The 18,460-nt window shown below is 43.7% G+C and overlaps 1 long non-coding RNA gene across 1 annotated transcript; it reads right to left on the bottom strand.

The window, feature by feature from the left end:
• Positions 1-2,394: 2,394 nt before the first annotated feature.
• Positions 2,395-17,161, bottom strand: LOC147828151 (uncharacterized). The gene is made up of 2 exons (XR_015451224.1): positions 16,712-17,161; positions 2,395-8,456 (listed from the first exon to the last, which is right to left on the bottom strand). It is a non-coding gene; the product is annotated as an uncharacterized LOC147828151 (long non-coding RNA).
• Positions 17,162-18,460: the final 1,299 nt, after the last annotated feature.

The following is an 18,460-nucleotide window of genomic DNA, read 5'->3' as shown; positions in this document are numbered from 1 at the left end:
AATGACTATAATTTCTCATTCTTTATGGTTGAGTAGTACTCCATTTTACAAAAAAACCCCACATCCTCTTTATCCAGTCTCCAGTTGATGGACAATTGGGCTGCTTCCAAGTTTTAGCTATTACAAACTGTGCCACTATAAGCATGGGTGTGCATATATTGCTGAGGTATTATTCTTTTAATTCTTTTGGGAAGATACCCAGCAGGGGAATAGCTGGGTCAAATGGGACCTCTAATCCTAGTTTTTTGAGGTATTTCCATATTGATTTCCACAGTTCTTGACCAGTCTGCACTCCCACCAATATTGGAGAAGTGTTTCTTTCTCCCCACAACCCCGCCAGCATTTGTGATTGATTGATTTCTTGACACCAGCCATTCTTCCTGGAGTGAAGTGGAATCTCAGTGTTGTTTTCATCTTCATCTCTCAAATGATGAGTGATGTTGAACATTTTTTCATATGTTTATTTGCTGCTTTTACTTCTTTAAGAAATGTCTGTTCATTTCAGATGCCCATTTTTTTTTGTTTATTTGGGGGGGGGAGTTGCTGTTGTCATTGTTTTTTGGTACCAGGGATCAAACTCAGGTCCCTCCGCTTGCGAGGCAGGAGGTGGAACCACTGAGCTAAATCCCTTGCCCAGATGTGTTAACTAAATTAGTGTACAGATCTGTTTAGCATAGTTCTGGATGTGGATATGGGAAGGCCCACTCTGGGTGTCAGTGGCATCACCCAAAAGCTTGCAGTCTGAATGGGATAAAAGGAAAAGGGAGGCTTGCTGCTGCTGCTTGGCATTGCCTGCCTGCCATGCCATGGACTGTTTCTCCTCGGCCATGCCCCTTTGCCATGCTGCCCTGCCTTGGAGCCAGCCCACTATAGACTGAAACCTCTACAAACTGTGAGCTAACTTCCTTTAACTTTGAGTGTTGGGGATTTTTGTCTCAGTAACACAAAAAGTAACTAAGACAGTTATTATCAAGCATTTCCTCTTCCTTCATAACCTCCTGGTATTGTTTGCTTTTTGGTAGGGCTGACATAAGTGGTCCCATCTTAATTACTTTTATATTTTTCATATTACCCTCTTGTCTTTGTGAGAGCTTTTCTGAAGACATCAGTAATCAAGGATCCTGTAGTTTGGTTTTGATTGTCCTTGTGACAGTTAACTGATTGTGTCAATTTGAGTAAGAAATGCCCAACTAGTTCAGCATAGTTCTGAGTGTGACTGAGGGGGTTTACTGAAGACAGAAGACCTATCCTAGGGAAGATTGTCACCAGAATGGTATAAAAGAGAAAAGAAGAAGGACAGCTGCTGCTTCTGTTTCTTTGGAGGAGTTCCAGCCTCCGCCTTCATCTTGGACATCATCTTCTGGCTTCTAGGGCAGACCCTTCAGCCTTCTATCACAGCCCCTTTGGCCTCCTGATATAGACTTGCATGGCATACTACACTGAGCTCCAGGCCTTTGACTGGGTCCTTCAGATGTCCAGTGAGCTCACAGACCTTTTGCACTCTTCCATAACTGACTCTGTGGGTGGCCATTGCAAGAGCCAATCTTATATATTTTGCATATTTGTATATCTTGCATTAAATCTGTTTCTCTAGTAAGCACTGACTGATATTGTCCTCATTGCTGGGATGGACCTGTCTTGGCTGTTGGTCTGATCCAGTCCCACATTAGAAGGTAAGTATTTGATGGGTGAAAGTCAGCTCCAAACCCTTTTAGCCACATTTGAGCAACAGAGAGATTTAGAAGTTGCTGCTCCTAGGCCAAGGTTGCCTATTGTCTTAGTCACTTTCTCATCACTGAGACACATTTGCAACTTAATGGAGGAGAGGTTTATTTTGGCTCACAGTTACAGCCCATGGTCAGCTGCTTCCAAGACAGAATGGCACAGCAGAGGGGCATCACAGAGGAAAAGCCGCTCACATCATGGTGGCCAGGAAGGAGAGGGAGAAGGAAGGAGTGTGAAAGGAAGCTACACCCTTCCAGGTCACGCCCCCCAGTGACACCAGGCTCCATCCCCTAATAGCATGCCAGCTATAGGGTTCCCATGACTCAGTCACTTTCCAAAAGCCTCACACATTAGCACATGAGACCTTTGGGAGACATCCTAGATCTAAACCATAATGATTGGGATCCATTACTCAGTTTAATCTAACCTGTTCTGTAGGTGAAGGCATCATAAAATATTGGACCAAACCATTTTGTTAGGAGTTGCACTTCTGCAGAATTTTAAAAGGCAATAGTTATAAAGTTTAAAAAGGGAAATATAAAACAAAACAAATAAGACCAAAACAAATTCAGCTTGTATAGTAGTTTTGAACCAAGAAACATGTTTTTTGACTAGTCATACAAATTCTAGCCAACGATACTCAAAGAAAAACAATTTTTATAGAATGAGTGTAGTTTTATCAGACAACTGTATTTAAGAGTAATTGTTAGAGGATTTTCTATGAGTCTGATTACAAATACTTTAGGAAAGAGGCAAAACTGTGGATGACAAAAGGATTAGAGCAGCCACAATAGGCTAATTTTAACAAGAGTTCTACAATTGAGCAGGAAATAGTTATTTTTATTGAATACAGAATTTTAAGATAATAAACCTGACTGACAGAACCCTACCAGGACCATCAACTTTAAAAATTTTATAAAATCTTTATGTCATTTATATCAATACCAGATATCATTTATTATTATAAAATTAATAGTTGTTCATTTAACTAGAGTTATAGATCAGATTTCACTAGAATTATAAAGTGATCATTTTAGGAATTAAAATAAATAGATGCTTAAATAAACCAGAATTCCTTTAAGACTCTGTTTTCCTAAGTAATCAAAATCCTAGTAAAGGCTGCAGAAAACACAAGAAATTATCTCTATAAAACATAATACTCTGTTTTCTAGTCTTGTTGTTTTTACTGAAAGCAGATCAATATTTTAAGAAAACTATATTGTTTTAAGCACAGAGAATTTCATTCTGATTTTACATTACCGCATCAAATTTTGATTCTTAGAAATCCCGTTAGGTAATTTTCTTAATTATAGCCAACTTAACCACACATTAAAATTTCCTTCCATAAAGACTCACCCTTCACAAATCTCTTGTGACTTGCTCACTCTGCAACTTGCTTACATCTCTTGGTTTTGCCCTTATCTTTCTTCTTTTTTCTTTAGGAGAAATGTTATTTCCTTATGCAAAATTCTTTCTCATTTAAAAACATTCTCATAACCTTTCATATCCCTTGTTTTTCTACTTGCTGGCTCCTCTCAGCCTTGCTTACTTCATTAACTTGACATTTCAAAACAATCTGTGCAGGATCTCTGCATTTAGTCAAAATTACTCTTTTTCTTAGTAACTGTCTTAATTACTTTCTCCTGTTGCTGAGACAAAATACCAGACACTTAAAGTTAAAAGGGGAAAGATTCATTGAGCTCACAGTTTGTAGAAGTTTCGGTCCATAATCCGCTGGCCCCAAGGCAGGGTGGTTTGGCAGAGAATTAGTTCTTGGTGGGCAAACTATCGCAAAACAACAAGGGAAGTCTTCTCCTTTTGTCTTATTCAAACTACTTAGGACAGGTAACACTCACACCCTTAATCCTAGTGCCCTCTGACCTAGCAGTGCACTGTGAATCAATCACTCTAGATTTAATCACCTCTGAAAAAGCCCCACCTAAAACCACAGGAGGCTTTGGGGAGACATCTAAATATAAGCCATAACAGTAGCATAATATAATTCTATGCTTTTAATAGTTTTTCAGCAAGGCACAGCTTAATTTCCTTTTGCACCCTTTGCACATGGAATTGCACATGCTAATTAGAATTTTCACTCTTAAATGATCCCACTTCTTATGAAAACCCAAGAAGGCAAAATTAAATTATTTTTCCAAGTGTCATCAATTTATGAAAGCACATTTACAAGGCCCAGGTATATTGTCTTTTGTAGACTTTAAGAAGCAAAGAGTATTTGAATTTATAGTCACTAACTGATATCTCAGTATTCCAATTTATTTAGAAAATTCTCAATGTTTTATCTTTATTACGTACCTTTGTAGAAATTTATCCCACCTATATTTACTTATTTATTCCTAGCAGTTACAATCCATGAAAATTGAGACACCAGACAACTGTGATCATTTCTTTGTTATTTCTTTGTCAAACCCCTAAAAGTTGCTCTACTTGATGCATACAAAGCCTTGGACATTGCATCTAAACATGTAACAGAGATAAATACAATCTTTTTTTTTTTTTTTTGGTACTGTGGATCAAATCTGGGACCTTGGGCTTGGGAAGCAGGAGGTGGATAAATACAATCTTGATTGTCCTGCAATCCAGGAAAAATGTATGCTAATAGTTCTGAACACATTTCTACTTTTATTTAAGTAATGAATTTAAATTAACTTATCTATCAAACATTTATCTAAAGCATGTGAACTAAATGTCACCTGGGTTAATTTGACAATGTAATATGGGAGCTCTCATTTATCAGGCAATTTGAATGGAATTCCTTGGGGAGTTTTTTCATCTGGACACATCATGTGACATGCACTCTAAGGCAGCGCACACATGCACACACATGCACAAACCAAAATCATGTAGCTTTCATGGTCAAGTTTTAGTCAGGAGACAGAGTAACATAATAGCATAAATGTACCAGCTTATAAAAGGCAAGTCTGATCCAAATTATATTCATGACAATGTGACACCAATGAGAGTCACCCAAAACAGTTCACCCAGCAGCTTGGTTTCCACACATTTCCCCTGCGTCTCTGTTTTCCTTTTCTCTAGTCTCAAATGAGTGCAGGGCCTAGCTGCACTTCAGCCAGGACTGCCTGGAGTGACAGCCTCCATGCAGTCTTGAGTGACAAATTATCTTAATGTGGACAGCAGAAAAGCCAAACCTAGATAGAGGGCAAGAAGTCTTTGCACATTAACCCTGACTGCAGTTTGAGAATCATCTCAGAGGTGTTTGTTACATGAGGCGTGCCAATCAAGGATATTAACGCAAGCACACAGAACCTCATAGTGAATTTGCAGAAAAAGGCCATGAACTGGTATCAATGAACTTGATAATTTTTTGTAAACAATGATGGAGAAATCCCTGCCAAAAAATGGAGTGGCTGCAGGCATTCCTGCCAAAAGACTGTTTCTAGGAACTCCAGGGCGGTTTAACTTGGTGAGGTAAAATTGTGTTCTTCACGATGCTGTCACTTGGACCCATTCTCAGCAGATTTTCTCACCCCAAGAGCCTTGGAGCCAACTAGTATTTCAAAAGAAAGATTTTCATTTTCCTTTTTATGAGCTTATAAACCAGTACTACAAAACAAAACAAAACAAAAAACAAAAACAAAAAACAAAACTAAACTAAAAAAACCAATCACTAGGACCACTAATAATCGATCAATTAGAGGATATTTAAATATAATGATCCTCAAAATACAGTCTTTAGTCTGCTTGGGAGAAGAACATAGATAGGAACTTTATTAAACATTATATCAAATACACGTTGAAGCTCTAGAGGCAACTACTAAACTATTAGTAACTAATGAACCACTAAAGTACTCACTTTTAACCCATTAGAAGAAAAATAAAAGGAATGAGGAAAGATTCAGAATGCTAAAAAGAAGCTGGAAAAAGTAGAAAAGTGAAAAAAATATAAACAGAAAACAAAATGTAAGTGATAACAATATTCAATAAAATATATATACATTCAGATTAGACTCAAATTCAGCCATAGTACTTTTTTTTTCTATCTAGCAGAAAACAAGTACTTTATTTTTTTGCCTTCATTTTATAACCCTTAAAGTTCCTTAATTCAACTAGGGCAAACAATACTTACACAAAGCCACCAGAAGGATCATTTAAAGAGCTGGATGTAGAAAATGTTATTGCAGTATACTACAAATATGGAACCTTTTTATATGAGCTACAAAAAGCAGCATTTGCCTTTATAGAGTTGAGAGCAATTTTTACATTAAAAAATTCTATAAATGAAGAAGGGAACACCAACACAACAGAAGATATGCCCATCACAGGCGCCCGCCCTGGGAAGCGCACAGGCAGTGGTCACTGACTGGGCAGGAGGACTGTCCCCCGGGGCCACGCGGAGGCCTCTTCTGGGCGCGGGACTGGGTCACATCTGGTTCCAGGTCAGATTTCCTTCCCATCTCACCTGGGCAATGTGTCACTGAGGACAGGGAAGACACTACCCACAGGCTGCGGGGTGGGAGCAGCAGGGCATCGGGAACGCAGGAGTGGATGGTGTGGGACCTTTCGGGGGCCAGAGACAAGGAGAGTGTCTTGAGACCAGAAGAGGGGAGGAGCGCGGGATAGAAAATAGAGGTAAGAGGGGACCATGTGGAGGTGACTACCTGGAGGTGCAGGCAGCACTGACAGGAGCTCCCTGGCCCAGGGACACAGGAGAGGACAGCAAAAGGAGGAAGGGGATCCCTGATAGTAAACCCAAAGCCAGCCTCACTCCCAGCCCATCCCTGTGAGCCAAATCTCGACTCTTTGGCTCCCAGACACTGGACCCTGCACGCCCAGTGTGCACAGGCTGGCACTCTTGGCTGCAAACCCCGAGGGAGGAACCGCGGGGCGCCTGCCCTAGCTAGGGAGACTCCCACGCCCTGATTTCTGTGGCTTGACTGGGGGGGCGGTGTTGCTGGTGCTGCTGGTGGAGGTGCAGGGCGGTGGCAGCTGCCACTGCAGGCCCAGGAGCGAGCAGGGTGGGGCAGAGGGCAGCGTGCAGGACAGTATGGAAGGTGAAGGGCCTGGGGTGGATGGCAGAGGCGGGGATGATGTGGATGGGGTGACTGGCAAGGAAGGTGGCTGGGTGGGCAGGGATGATGTGAGTGAGGTGCGACAGGGAGATGGGCGTCAGGTGGGGCTGCGGGTGGGCATAGGGGTGGATGCCAATGGTGGCGGTGGCAGCCAGGTGGTGCTGCAGGATGGCGTGCTGTACCCTGGTAATGGAGGTGGTTTAGGTAGTGGGCAGATGCTGCAGGTGGGTGGGCTGCAGGGCAGAAGTGGCGGGGGGCAAGAGCAGCCGAGGCAGAGAAGGCCTTCACTTGCTTGGCCAGCAGCTGTTGTTGGATGTGCTGCGGCGCGGCCTGCTGGAGCTTGCTGGACTTCTCCATCTCCTCAGGCTTGAAGGTGATGGGCTGGCTCTCCAGGGGGGCCAGCAAGGCGACCTCCGTCCCCTCCTGGACTCCATGCGGGTCTTGGACAATCTCCCAAGGGGAGGGCCGAGGCCCGAGGCCCGCAGGCTCCCTTACCTGAGGAGCTGGAACACTGGACTGTACGCTTTCCTCCTGGTCAGCTCTGTGGGTAGTGTGAGGCCCACGACTGCACAGGCACCTGCCCCAGAAAGTGGGTGTCGCCATTGGCAGAGAGGGCGGGGCCTGCAGGCAGTGGGCCTGTCAGTTGGAGTCGGGCCTGTCAGTTGGAGTCTGGCCTTGATCGGCCCAAGGTCCAGTTACCAGACATGGATGGGGGGTTAGTCACTGTGGAGGAGTGCAGGGCTGAGGCACTGGGACAGAGGGGAGCTGAACTGAACTGGGTTTTAGGAGTGGAAGGGCTGCATCTGCAGAGGGGCCCTGGGCTGGAGGTGTGGCGAAGTTCCACCTGGCCCGGCTAGGCCCCGCCCCTTCCGCCAAATTGCCCCCCCCCCCGCGCCACATCTGCACACATGCGCAAGCAGTCACGTAGTGTACGCTTCCCACCCCGTGCGTGCCTCAGTCCATGTTCCAGCTGTGACGAAGGTAAGGAGCGGCCTTCGGGCTCGGGCCCTGAGAGATGGTTCTCTGGGGCCTGAGGCCTGAGGACGGGCCATGTTCGGCCTCCTCTCCGCCCCAATGACCCCGCCGCTGCCCCACTCTCGAACTCCCTTGGTCCGGTGGGGCCTTCCCCTCTCTCCCGTGACCCAGCCTGGCCCCTCCCCTCCTCCCCACTGCCCCCCCACCCCCCACATCCTTCTACAGGTCTCTTCTCCCCTACCCCTCCCTTCCTCTCTTCCTGTCCCCTCTTCTCCCTCCTCTTCCTCCCCACCCCGCCCGCTGCCTCTCCATCTCCTAAGATCTGTTCTGCCCGCCCAACCTTCTTTCCCTTGGGACCGGTGTTGGGTGGAGGCTGTGTGTGTTTCTGTAGTGTGCAAACCATAATGAAGTGTAATCTTTTCCTCCTGCTAAACCTCCAGAGCATCAGGTTGCAGCCCTGCCTTTGTCCTCGGTGGTTTGGGGCCCGAGGACTCACCCACTGCCCTCACCACTCCAGACCACCACCTTCTGGGATGCCAGACACTTAGCACCAGAGGCTCCTACCTGGGACATCCGGCTGCCACACTCCGTGACACGAGGCTGCTGCCTAGGACTCCGCACGTCCACCCAGGATGCCCAGCTGACCATGCCCAAGGCCTTCCTGCAGCTTGACCGGCAGAACTAACGGGGCCCAGCAGGTAAGGAGGTCTACAGAAGTGAGGAGAAGCATCACCATCGACTGGGGGAAAGGGGAGGGCCGGCTGGGCAGAGGTTACCCAATGCACCAGAAAACCAGGGTCGGATATATATAGTGTCATTGTTGAAATTGTGGATGTTGAGGTTTGTGTTACTGTTTGGCATCCGGTTCGGAACGGTTAGGTGATTGATAGTGTTGTGTCAAGAAAGCCATTGGCTTTTCAAAGAGATACTGCAGTCCTCAGACCATTTTCCCTTTCACCACTTACCCTGCCTGGGAGAAATAGTCACTGTCTATTTAAATGCAGTTTTTGGTATCTTCAACTCATTCTGGGACCGTTTCTTTGCCGTTTGTTTGTTTGTTTTTTGTACCGGGGATGGAACTGCTGGGGACATTGTGCTTGGGAGGCAGGCGGTGGCACCACTGAGCTAAATCCCTGGCCCCTGGGACTGTTTCGTCTTGGCACATCCTTGGCAGATACAGAGGACACACATTTTTTGCTTGATTATCCATTTTCAGTTCTTTGGCTTATCTACCTAGGCATTACTAGTAAGTGAAACGTCTTTCCTTCTTGTTGAGAAAGTACCACACTGTTTCCTACACGGGCCGCCACAGGTGTTAGCTTGCACGCTTCTGATGAAAGGTGCTCTAGTCGGAATGTTGGGGAACCTCACCCGTGCATAGAGCTTGTTTCCTTCCTGATTGTGATGTGTGAAGCGCCTGTTTCTGTGTTCATGTGCGAGGGTGGAGGGAGTCCTGTGACATTCCTAGAGGAATCAGGTCATTTTCTCAGTTGTCCGGTTTCAGTTCCCACATTCGGTGAGGCGACTGTCAGCAGAACCACAGTTCTTCCCAGGAGAGGGTTCATAACATCAGGCTTTGTGATCTCCTTCCCTTGGCTGTGCAGCAACAGTCTGATCCCTGTGTGCTCACAGCACTCTTTGCCCTTTCCCACGCTGCATCAACTCCCTTTTCATGACCAGCTACTGTAGGTCAACAAATCCTACCTTTTTTTTTCCAGTTGTCTGTTCAGAGCTTTGCCTCCACCAGTGAAGCATCCCCGTATTCTTTGTGGAAGGTGGGCTGAACAGCAGTCTGTGGCCACCACTTTGGCCTTGCTCCCACCTGCCGCAGTTTCCCAAAAACCTCCCCATGGATTCTGTGAGCCAGGTCACTGAGGTGGGTGTGCATGGGTCTCTGTGCCCCAGTGCCGCCGCCTGCACTCCCACCCTCATGCCTGTGGGATCCCTGTCCTCTGCATGGCTCCTGCTTCTTCCTGGATGTGCTCCTTCCAGTTACGCTCTCCCGTTCCCCCCCCACACACCCCCGGGCCCTTCTGCTCTGGGTCTCTTCAGCCCAACACTTCAGTTCGCACCGGCCTCCTGCATTCATGCTCTTCCACACTCACCCCCCTTTGGTACACAGGGCAGCCACGGGTTTTTCAGATCCCAGTCCTCCCCTATGCCCTGCTTGTCCCTTTCTGTCACAGCCTCAGTCATCTCCTGAGCCCCGAGCACGAGCTCTGTGCACAATGCATGTATGTTTTCCAAATTCCACCCACCGACTGCATCTGCCTGCATGTTTGCTCCCCAGTTCCACACTGGGAAGTCAGTTCCTCTGGTCAGGGCCATCTCTATTCTGACCCTGATGGCGTTCACGTTGGAAGGGGAGTAGCAAAGCTGACAAACCCAGACAGAGGGAGGAAGAGTGTCATGTAGCAGGTATTAGAAGGTAACATTCCAGGACTGGATCTTAAGACCTGGAAGTCACTGAAAAAAGACAGAGTCTTCACAGACACACAGGGCAGCCAGACTCTTGATTGGGGCTTCAACGGAAGGGATCTAGAATTGACTATGAAAAGGGGGGGACTGGGTGCTCACAGAACTAAGAGAATAGTAAGCTTTTATGGATTTGCTGGGTGGGGGGGTCAAGTCCAGCAATTTCCGATGCAGGAGTACAGTTCCAGAAAATGTTTCTTGTGTTACAGGTGGTGCGTGGGGTGGTCACGAACAACTCGTCCGTGAGGTGGTTGAACTTAGGGTTATGATCCTAGGTATTTTTGTGGTATCAGTTGTAATGTGACCTTTCTTTTCTGATGAGATTCAAAAACTGTTTTATTCCTAGTGAGCCCAGCTAATGTTTTGTCAGTTTCATCTTTTAAAAAATAACTCAGCTTTGTTGATCTTTCCTGTTTTTCTATTCTGTCATTTATTTTCTTCTCTGATTCTTTATTTCCTTCCTCCTACTAACTTTGGGCTTAGTTTGTTGTTCTCTTCCTATTTTTTTGAGATGTAAATTTAGGTGGTTTGAGGTCTTGTTTCTTATGGTAAGCTTTTACTGATATAAACTTCCTTTTCTTAGTAGTACATTGTAGTATTCCATTAGTCTTGGTTTGTTGTGTTTCCATTTTTGTTTGTCCTAAGTTGTTGTGATAAAGAAATAATGCACAACAGGGCAGGCCTTTGTCTGTTGCCCCCCCCCCCAATGTTTTTCCATAGGATGTTCTGTTCAAGCAGTGTAACTGTTTGTACTTCAGGATGCTTATACCTAAGGTTTCAAGAATGTTCTGTTAACTCTGCCCATCTGCCTCAATGAGCATGTTCACCCAGTAGGTGGGCCCACCCCCTACCCCAGAGATCTCTATGTAAGGTTGCTTGCATTACCATTCAGGGCTTTAGCCTTCAGAGTATGAACTCCTCTGAGTCCTCTAGCATAATAAAAAATCCCTCCATCTTTCTGAGCACTGCTTGACTTCTTCGCCACCAGAGACGTTCAGATAGCTAACATTGGTTGTAACACAGAGCTATAAAACTTGGATGTGAGGCTGAGCTGTCGCACTTTGCTGTAACAGTTGTTTTTTTTAATATCTTTCGGATTTCTTTCTTTGACCCATTTTCGGCTTAGGAAATGGTGTTTAATATCTACATATTCGTGCACATTTTAGTTTTTCTCCTACAGCTGATTTCTTGGGTAATACCACTGTAGTCAGAAAATATTCTTACAGTGATTTCAGTCTTCTCAAATTTACTAAGAATTGTTTTGTGACCTAATATGTCCTCCATCCAGAAGAGTGTTTTGTGTGCACTTTTCCTCTTGTACTTTTCAATGGCATGTTCTGGACATATCTTTTGCAGTATAAATTCAAGTCTTTATTGATTACTATCAGGATGATCTATCTGTTGTTAAAAGTAGGGGATTAGGGCCAGGGATTTAGCTTAGTGGTTTTGTCACCTGCTGCGCAAGCACAGGGACCTGAGTTTGATTCCCGGTACCAAAAAAAAAAGTAGGCGATTAAAAGTTAATGTTTTTGTATTGCTGTTTATGTCTCTCTTCAGATCTATTAATATTTTTTCATGTATTTAGGTGTTCCAATCTTGAGTGTATATATGTATTTGCATTTTTTATGTTCTCTTAATAAATTGACTCATTTACCATTATCCAATGAATTTGACTCAGAGCAGAAAAAACTTTAAAGTTCCTTTTGCCGGATAGAAGTAGATGAAGTTGCTGACTTACAAACAAGTTCATTCTCAGAGAATGTTTGTAAATCAGATTCATTCCTAAGTCTGACAAAGTGAGTCTTATACAATACACCTGCAAAAGTTTGCAACTTGAATGTTTGTAATTTGGGGACTTACTGTATACCTAGGTGTGCTGTTTTTTGGTTTCTATTTGCATAAAATAGCTACTTCCATCCATTGACTTCCCATCTCTGAGTGTCCTTAAAGCGTTTGCAATCTTTTTTTTTTTTTTTTTTTTTTGATACCAGGGATCAAACTCGGGTCCTTGTGCTTGTGCAGCAGGCAATGAAACCACTGTGCTAAATCCCAGGCCCCTTAAAGCTTTTGTATCTTGAAGGTAGCAGCAGTTTTTTTTGTTTTGTTTTGTTTTGCACTCAGCCTTTGTGTGTCTTAGAATTGAAGGATTTAATAAATTTACATTCCAGTTAATTATGGATATGTGTGGGTTTATTATGGTTATTCTCTTAATTGTGTTATTTATTTATTTATTTATTTGCTGATTTATAGTTCCTTTGTTTCTGTATTGGTCATTTGCTGTGTTTGTGATTTGTTTTTCTTTTTAAAAATTTTTTATTGGGCCAGGCATTTAGCTCAGTGGTTCTGCCGCCTGCCTCGAAAGCTCAAGGTCCTGAGTTTGATCCCCGGTACCAAAAAAAAAATTTTGATTGGTACATTTTACATATGTGTAATGATGACATTCAACATAGGGAATTTGTACCTGTACATGATATAGCTTTCTTCTTTTTTTCCCATTCCTTTCCCCTCCCTTCCTCCCCTCTTCCCCTCTTTTTTTTTTTTTTTTTTTTTTTTTTTTTTTTGTGGTACCAGGGATCAAACTCTGGTCCTTGCAGTTGTGAGGCAGGCAGGGGAAACACTGAACTAAATCCCTGGCCCTTCCCCTCCTTATTTACAAAAGCTTTTGTTTCCATTCTTTCTTTCTATTCTTTTTTTCTTGTTCCTTTTTTTCCTTTTCTCTTCCCGGTCCCTTGTTCCTCTTCTCACTTGAACACTTTCTTCCCATTTCCCTATATCTATTACAGATTTATTTACAGTTTTGGTTTCTCATGCCAGAGAAAGAATGGAATGTTTAAACATGTGTGTCTGATGGATTTCACTTGAGTATGGTTTCAAGATACATCCTTTTATCTAGAAATGTCTCAAGCTCATCCTTCTTTATTGCACAGTATCATCCCATTGTATAAAAAAAACCCCACATCTTTTTTTATCCACTTATCAGTTGATGGGCATGTGGGCTGTTCCCAAGATTTAGCTATTACGAACTGTTCTGCTATAAACATGTGTGCCTATATCACTGTGGTATGATGCTTTTAATTCTTTAAGGAAGATACCAAGAAGGGGGCTAGGTGGTTAAATGGAACCTCTAGTTTTATTTTTTGAGGAATCTCCACACTGATTTCCATAGTGGTTGTACCAGTCTGCACTCCCACCAACAGTGGATAAGGGTTCCTTTTCCCCACAGCTCCACCAGCATTTGTTATTGGTTGATTTCTTGATAACAGCCATTTTTTCTGGAGTGAGATGGAATCTCAGTGTTGTTTTAATTTGCATCTCTTGAATGAACAGTGATGTTGAGCATGTTTCCATATATTTATTTACCATTTCTACTTGTTCATCTGAGAAGTGTCTATTCATTTTAGATGGTCTTTTTTGGATTGGGTCTTTAAATTTAGGGGGTCTGATTTTTTTAAGTTCTTTATATATTCTAGATATTAGTCCTTTGAGGAACAGCTGGCAAAATTTTTTATCACAGTGTGAGTTGTCTCTTCATGCTGTTGGTGGTTTCTTTTGCTATGCAAAAACTTTTTAATAATATGAGATCTGGGTTGTTGATTCTTTGTCGTATTTCCTGTGCAATCAGGGTTTTGTTCATAAAGTCTTTGCCTACACCAATGTCTTCAAGAGTTCTACCTACTCTGTCTTCCAGTAGATTTAGTGTTTCTATTTTAATATTAAGGTGTTTGATCCAATTAGATTTTAGTTTAGCGATGGTGAAAGATACAGGTCTAGTTTTAATCTTTGGCATGTGGAAAGGCAGTTTTTCTGCACCATTTATTAAAGAGGTTATCATTCTTCCAGTGAAAGTGTATGACTCCTTTGTCAAAGACAGGGTGGCTGAGTGTGTTTGGAGTTGTTTCTGGATCGTCTAATCTGTTCCATTGATCCTTTAGCCTGCTTTTTTTGGCCAGTACCGTGCTGTTTTTATCACAGTAGCTTTGTAGTACAATTTCAAGTCAGGGATTGTGATGCCCCTGCCTTGCCTTAATTGCCCAGAAATACTTTTGCTACTCTAGGTATCTTCCGGTTCCAAGCAAATTTTAGGATTGTTCCTCTAATTCTTTGAAATATGCTATTGGTATTTTATTTTACTTTTGGTACAGGGGATCGAATGCAGGACCTTGTGCTTGCAAGGCAGGTGCTGTGCCACTGAGCTAAATCCCTGGCCAGATATTGGTATTTTGATTGGGATTGCATTATATCTGTATGACAGTTGTGGAAGTATGGCTGTTTTCACTATATTGGTTCTTCCTACCCAAGAACAAGGGATATCTTTCCATTTTCTGATATCCTCTTTGATCTCCTTTTTCAGAGTGCTGTAGTTTTCAATATAAAGGTCTTTCACTTCCTTTGTTAGATTGATTCTTACGTATTTCACTTTTTTGGATGTATTGTGAAAGGTGTGATTTCCACAATTTCTCTCTCAGTGAGTTTGTTATTTGTGTAAGGAATGCTATTGATTTTTAAGTGTTGACCTTCTATCCAGCTATGTTACTGTATTTGGTTATTAAATCTAGAAGTCTTTTGGTGGCATTTTTGGGGTCTTCTATGTAGAGTATCATGTCATCTGCAAACAATGACAGTTTAAGTTCTTCCTTTCCTTTCTTTATTCCTTTTATTTCCCTTGTCTAATTGCTCTGGCTAATGTTTCCAGAACTATATTGAATAAGAGTGGTGACATGCCGGGGATTTAGCTCAGTGGTTCTGCTGCCTGCCTTGCAGGCACAAGGACCCAAGTTTGATCACCAGTACCACAAAAAACAAAAGAAAAGAAAAGAAAAGAAAAAAGAGTGGTGACAGTGGACATCCTTGTCTTGTTCCTGATTTTAGAGTGAAAGTTTTCCGTTTTTGTCCATTTAGTATGATGTTGGCTGTTGGTTTGTCATAGATGGCTTTTATCAGATTGAGATAAAGACTATCTATTCCAGTTTTCTGTAGGGTGTTGGACTTTGTCAAATGCTTTTTCTGCATCTATTGGTTTTTCTTGGCTGTGTTTTATATGGGGTATTACAGTTATTGAGTTGTGCATGTTGAACCATCCCTGCATCTTTGAGATGAATCCTGCTTGGTCATGTTGTATAATTTTCTTGATGATTTGCAGCATTCTGTTTGCCTGTATCTTATTAAGGATTTTTGTGTCTACGTTCCTTAGGGAGATTGGCCGGTAGTTGTCTTTTTTTTTGGTTGAATCCTTCTCTGGTTTTGGAGTTAAGGAAATGCTTGCTTCCAGGAATGAATTGGAAGCATTGCTTCCTTCTCAATTTCATTAAAGAGTTTCGGAAGTAGCAGCATTAGGTCTTCTCTACATTTCTTGAAGAATTCAGCAGTGAATCTTTCAGGACCTAGACTTTTCTTTGTGGGTAGATTTTAGTATATGTGCTGCCGAAGTGAGCACTGTTGGTAGATTTTAAATTATATCTTCAATTTCATTGGCTGATATTGGATTGTTTAAAATTTTTATATCATCTTCGCAATTCATACAAATCTAGGATTATGTCCATTTTTTCTCAATTTTCCATCTTATTAGAGTACAGGTTCTCGAAGTAGGTACTGATGATCCTCTGGATTTCTGCGGGATTTGTTGTGATTTCAACCTTATCATTCCTAATTGCATGGATTTGAGTCTTTTTTTCCTTTTCTTTTATAAGGTTGGCTAAGGGTTTGTATATTTTGTTTTATCCTTCAAAGAACCAACTCTTTGATTCATGGATTCTTTGTATTTTTTTAGTCACAATTTCATTAATTTCTGCTCTGATATTTATAATTTCCTACCTTTGGGTTTGGATTGCTTTTCTCAGACCTTGGGGAGCATCATTAGCTTATTTATTTGAGTTCCCTCTGTTTTCCTGATGTGGAAATTCACCTCTATACACTTCCCTCTTCAGACTGCTTTCATTATGTTCCATAGGTTCCAATATGTCATACTATCATTATTGTTTGATTATAGTAACTACTTCTTCATTAATTTCATCTGTGACCCTTTGATCACTCAAGATCATTATTCAGTTTCCATATGTGTGCATAATTTCTGTTGTCTTTTGCCATTGCTTTCTAGTTTCATTATGATCTAATAATATAGATGGGGTAATTTTGATTCTTTTGCATTTATTTCTGCATGCTTTATGGGTTAGTATGTGGGCTGTTTTGGAGAAAGTCCCATGTGCTGCTGAGAAGAATGTGCATTTTGTTGGTTTTGGAAGGAATACCCTGTAGACATCTATTAAGTCTATTTGTTCGAAGGTTTGATTCAACTCTTTGACTTTTTTTGTTGATTTTTTATGGTCTAGTTGATTAAAAAGGTGAGCAGGTCCCAGCCCCCAGCGGAAGCCCCCAGCCTCCATCCCAGGCTCCTAGGGCAGTGAAGCTCAGCCAGTGCAAGCACCCGGAATGAAGCTTCCCTGCTACCATCCCAAGCTCCTAGGCCCAAGAATGTGAGATGGTCTCAGCACCTGGAGGGAAGCTCCCCAGCCTCCATCCCAGGCTCCTAGGGCAGTGAAGCTCAGCTGGTCCCAGCATCGGGAAGGAAGCTCCCCACCTCCATCCTAGGCTCCTAGGGCAGTGAAGCACAGCTGGTCGTAGCACCTGGAAGGAAGTTCCGCGGCTGCCATCCCTGGCTCCTAGGGTCAAGAAGGTGAGCTGGTCCCAGCACCAGAAGGGAAGCTCCTCTCCTCCATCCCAGGATCCTAGGACAGTGAAGCCCAGCTGGTCCCAGCATGAGAAAGGAAGCTCCCCGCCTGCATCCCAGACTCCTAGGGCAGTGAAGCTCAGCCGTTTCCCGCACCCAGAAGGAAGCTGCCTAGCCTCCATGCCAGGCTGCTGGGGTAGTGAAGCTCACCCAGTCCCACCACCAGGAAGGAAGCTCCCCAACTGCCATCCCAGGCTCCTAGGGCCAAGAAAGTGAGCCGCGTCCCAGCACCCGGTAGAAAGCTCCCCACCTCTATATCCAGGCTCCTAGGGCAGTGAAACTCAGCTGGCCCCAGCACCCGGAAGGAAGCTACCCCACTGCCAACCCAGGCTCCTAGGGCCAAGAAGGTGAGCCGGTCCCAGCCCCAGAAGGGAAGCTCCTGCGATGCCGTCCCAAGCTCCTAGGTCCAAGAAAGTAAGCAGGTCCTAGCACCGGGAGGGAAGCTCCCCAGCCTCCATTCCAGGCTCCTAGGGCAGTGAAGCCCAGCTTGTCCAAGGAACAGGAAGGAATCTCCCCCACTACATCCCAGGCTCCTAGGGCCAAGAAGGTGAGCAGGTCCCAGCAAGCGAGTGAAGCTCCTAGTCTCCACCCCAGGCTCCTAGGGCAGTGAAGCCTCACTGGTCCCAGCATCGGCAAGGAAGCTCGCCGCCTCCATCCTAGGCTCCAATTCATGTTCCTGACGTTTGGAGTGTGTCTCTGGTGTTTAGGGTTAGAGGTACCCGAAAATGATTTCTGGGCAGTAGGGTTTGTGTCACAGCAGTTCGGTTTCGGGTTGGTGATGGCACGTGGATCAAGGACCGGTCATTGGAATGTGAGTAGGATTGTTGGAGTTAGGATCATTGTTAGGTAAAAGATAGTGTTCTGTTACCTGTCCCTGAACATTTCAGTGTGTCTGTGAGGGTTAGTGTTAGGGCTACCATTCCAGCTAGGGTTTAGGGGTAGGGTCGGGGTGATAGATAGCTTGAAATTGAAATGCCTGTGTCTTCAAGTGTGGGGTAGCAAGTCATTAATGTGTAAGTACATGGTGAGGATTGGGGAAAATGTAGAATTCAAGCACCTCGGTGTTGGAATTTGGTCCTGCTCCTTAGGGTTATGTTTAGGCCTAGGTTCCGGTTTAGGGTTCGAAGATATGTTCCTGAGGTTTGGAGTGTGTCTGTGATGTTTAGAGAAAGGGTTCTTCTTTTGGTAAGTGTCATGGATAGTGCTGAAATAGCGGCACCTGAACATGACTTCTGGGCATTACGGTTTGTGTCAGAATTCGGTTTAGGATTCGGGATCTCACGTGGATCAAGTACTTGGTTATTGGAGTGTGAGTAGTATTGTTAGAGTTAGCCTCAGTGTTAAGTAAGGGGTAGTGTTTTTTTTTCCATGTTTCTGGCCATTGCAGTGTGGCTCTGATGGGTGTGTGTTGTGTTCCAGTTTTAGCTAGGGTTAGGGTTTGGGTTGGGGTGATAGGTAGCATTGAAATTGCAATGCCTGTGTCTTCAAGTGTGGGTTTGAAAGTGAGTATTAG

This window comes from Heterocephalus glaber, unplaced genomic scaffold (genome assembly GCF_053883595.1).
Source record: "Heterocephalus glaber isolate CG9 unplaced genomic scaffold, H.glaber_assembly_v1.0 deba00001263, whole genome shotgun sequence".
Lineage (NCBI taxonomy): Eukaryota > Metazoa > Chordata > Mammalia > Rodentia > Bathyergidae > Heterocephalus > Heterocephalus glaber.
The sequence above is the reverse complement of the archived record's forward strand: the minus strand, read 5'-3'. Positions and strand labels throughout refer to the sequence as shown.